Raw genomic sequence first — 4173 nt, 5'->3', positions numbered from 1 at the left:
AGTTCAAAATGAAAAAAGACTTGTCATTGTTAGTATTAGGAGTAATCATGGAGGAGAATTTGAAAGAGATTATTTTGAAAATTTTTGTAATGAAAAAGGGTTATATCACAACTTCTCTGCACCTAGAGCACCTCAACAAAATAGAGTTGTAGAAAGAAAAAATAGAACTTTAAAAGAAATAGCTAGAACCATGCTTTGTAAAAGCAATCTACCCAAATACTTTTGGGCAAAAGCTGTCAATACAGCTACATACATTCTTAATAGAGTATCAATAAAGGTCATGATATCAAAAACCCCATATGAATTGTACAAAGGTAGAAAACTAAATATTTCTCACTTTAAGAGCTTTGGCTGCAAATGTTTTATATTAAATAATGAAAAACATTCTCTATGAAAATTTGATGCTTAGAGTGATGAAGCAACATTTCTAGGATATGCATTGAACTCAAAAGCCTATAGAGGTTTTAACAAAAGAACTTGAACAATTGAAGAATCTATGCATATAGTTTTTGATGAATCTAATGCCTTGCAAAAAGAAGCTCTTGCTGATGAAAATGATGTAGAAGACTTTGAAAGACAAATGAAAGAATGAGCTTAGAAAACAAGAAAAATAGTGAAGAAAATTCACTTAGAAGAGAAGCAGAACCACTACCCTTAGAAACTCTGCAAAGGACTAAAAATTAACACATTGATCTTTCAAAGAGCTAGAAGTATATGAAAGATCATCCACAAGAACAGATCATAGGTGATCTTTCACAAGGTGTCGAAACCAGAAGAGGAATTAGAGAGACATGTGAATTCTTTGCTTTCATCTCACAAATTGAGCCTAAGAGCTTTGAAGAGGCAGAAAAAGAAAAAGCTAAATATTGGCTAGGCAAGAAGAGCTTGATCAATTTAAAAGAAATTGAGTGTGGACATTAGTTTCTAGACCATTAAATCCACCAATCGTTGGCACAAAATGAGTGTTTAGAAACAAGGTAGATAAGCAAGGTAATGTCATTAGAAACAAAGCTAGGTTAGTGGCTCAAGGATATAACCAAGAAGTAGGCATTGACTATAATAAAATATTTGCTCCTGTTGCTAGGATAGAAGCCCTAAGATTATTACTTGTATTTGCATGTTTCATGAACTTCAAACTATTTCAAATGGATGTGAAAGGTGCTTTTTTAAATGGTCTTATCTAAGAAGAAGTCTATATTAAACAACCCCTAGATTTGAGGACTTTGAAAAGCCAGTTTATATTTTCAAGCTACATAAGGGATTATATGGATTAAAACAAGCTCTAAAAGCTTGGTATGAAAGACTTACAAAATTTTTAGTTGAAAAAGGGTATATTAGAAGAAACATTGATACAACATTGTTTATTAGGAAATGCTTGAATGATTTAATTGTAGTTCAAATTTATGTGGATGATATTATATTTGGTGCTAAAAATAAGGCTTTGTGCAAGAACTTTGCTGAAGAAATGCAGGGTGAATTTGAGATGAGCATGATGGGTGAACTGAAATTCTTTCTTAGCCTTCAAATCAAACAATGCAAAGAGGGCATCTTCATTAGTCAAGAAAGATACATTCAAGACATGCTAAAGAAGTTTGATATGCTGAAATTGAAATCAATCAGTACACCAATGAGCCCCTCCATCAAACTCGATGTAGATGAGAAAGGAAAAAGTGTTCATAAAAAACTTTATAGAGGTATGATTGGATCTTTACTTTATTTAACTGCTAGCAGACCTGATATTCAATTTAGTGTATGCTTGTGTGCTCGGTTTCAATCTCAACCCAAAGAGTCACACTTAACTGCAGCAAAAAGAATCTTCAGGTACCTTTTAGACACACAAAATTTAAAATTATGGTATCCTAGAGGAATATCCTTCACTTTCATTGGATATTCAGATGTAGATTTTGTTGGAAGTAAAATAGATTCAAAGAGCACTAGTGGCACATGTCAGTTTTTAGGAGATTTGCTTGTGCCATGTTCAAGTAAGAAACAAAATTCTGTTGCACTTTCCACAGCTAAAGCTGAATATATTTCCTTAGGTAGTTGTTGTGCTCAAATTTTATAGATTAAACAACAATTAAAAGATTTTGGAGTGACTGCATAATGTACCAATATTTTGTGACAACACAAGTGCAATTAATATCTCAAAAAATCTAGTTAAGCACTCAAAAACTAAGAACATTTAAATTAGACATCATTTTGTTAGAGACCATGTGCTTAAGGGAGACATTAAGATTGAGTTTGTCAACACCTTACATTAATTAGCTGATATATTTACTGAACCCTTAAATGAGGAAAGATGTTATGAAATTAGGAGAAATCTAGGAATGACTAGTGTTCAAGAGCTTTGAGAAAATATCTGAACATATCTCTAGTAAGACAGTGTACACTTAGTTGATTAAGAGCATCACTTAATCAACTGAGAGCTTTCTGTTTCTCATAATAAAAGACACAGCCAGAGAAGGGCAAAACATGGTCATTTAAAAGGCTGAGTAAAATAATAAAATTTAAAGAAACAAAAGGAGGAAATTGGGTGAAGAAAAAGGAGAAAAAAATGAACCAAAAATGAAAAAGGAGGGAAACACTAAATTCTGAAATAATAAAAACTATCCACATTTAAAAAAGTAGGGTCTGTCAGTCTTTAAAGAAAATTTTTTTCCCAACACATTCTTTCCTTATTCTCTCTCATTTCAAACCGACTCACTAAAACCTAAACTCTTTCTTCCTAAATTCTTCAAACCCTAAAATCTGAAACTTCCAAAATCAATGGCAAAATCTTCTCTAGCCAAATATGTTCTGGAAAATAAGAAAGGTAAACGGCCCATGGAAAAAAATCCACCGTTCAAGATTCAGAAGAAGAAAAAGAAAGATGAATCTGCTACAGTGACTGTGAAAATTGGAAAGAAATAGAGAAAAAAAATAAAAATTAGAGAAAAAGAAGGAAAAAGGAAAACCTTAACAAAAAGTAACACTTCATCCCTGAAATTTAGAAATAAGATTCATGAAGATAGGTTTAAAAAAATTGAAAATACCCCTATCTCATGTGGGAAATTTATAGACTAAGACAGCTTTAATGAGGTTTCAGAAATTAAAGAAGGATTATTAGAATACTTTGAAGAAACGAAAAATGAAGAAATTCAGTGTCTTTAAGAACAGAACCTATAGTGCTAGTCTAGTAAAAGAATTTTATGCTGGTATAGCACAGGATGAGAATGAATTAGATGATCTTGAGGAATTTGTGAATGATGGTCTGAATGTATTTTTGAATGGAAAGGAGTTTGTAGTTACTGCCTCTGATTTAGGAGAATTGTTGCATGTTGAGTGTAATGAGGGAAGTTATGAAATTCTAGAAAATTATGATCCCTTACCCTTATGGGAAATGATTATTGGAAAAAATGAAAGATTTTCCTCAAAAAGCTATGCAAGTTTCATCAAAAGTCCACAAACTAGGATATTACATTACTTCATAGCTTCAACAGTTCATGGAAGAGGTGGCAGCTTTAACTATGTAGGTCTGCAAGATATGTGGATGATATAGTTTGCATTCAATGCTTTTTTCCTAGATTTAGGGAGATTTATGATAGAAAGGATGAAAGGAACATGTCGAGTTGACAAAATATATTTGCCTTATGGAAATATAATTACTCCATTGACAAAGAAGAAAGGTATTTGGAGTTCTAGCTATGAGAGTGATCAGGTAAAGAGTAGAGATCAAGCCACCTATCTGGGGAGTCTACCTAAGATGGGTTACAAGTTGCATGGAGAGACATTTGTCAAGACTTCTAAGGATGGTTAGAGAGATGACCAAGCTACTTCTACTCAACCAATAACAACACCCTCACAAATCTCTAATGAGATGATCCTGAACTTACTGATGAGGATAGATGGAAAACTTACTGACCAGAGTACCAGAATAGAGAAAATTGAAGAAAAACTACAAGAGTTGGGAAATTTGATGAAGAACAAAAGGAAATCTCCTTTAAGTTCTGCAATTGAACATGCCCTTATAGCACCAAGGCAAACTCTAGCAGGACAAACAAGTGAGAGTCTTCATTTTCAAGATGAAGGCAATGAGAACTTGATCCAGCAAAGAAATTGCACACCTTTAAACCTAAAACTGAGGAAAAAGATAGTAAAATCACAGAAGTGATTGGATCTCAACTCCATGAGGAA

Source organism: Theobroma umbraticum, unplaced genomic scaffold, assembly GCF_002168275.2.
Source record: "Theobroma umbraticum cultivar Fairchild unplaced genomic scaffold, ASM216827v3 scaffold_89.0, whole genome shotgun sequence".
NCBI lineage: Eukaryota > Viridiplantae > Streptophyta > Magnoliopsida > Malvales > Malvaceae > Theobroma > Theobroma umbraticum.
This window is presented reverse-complemented; position numbering follows the sequence as displayed.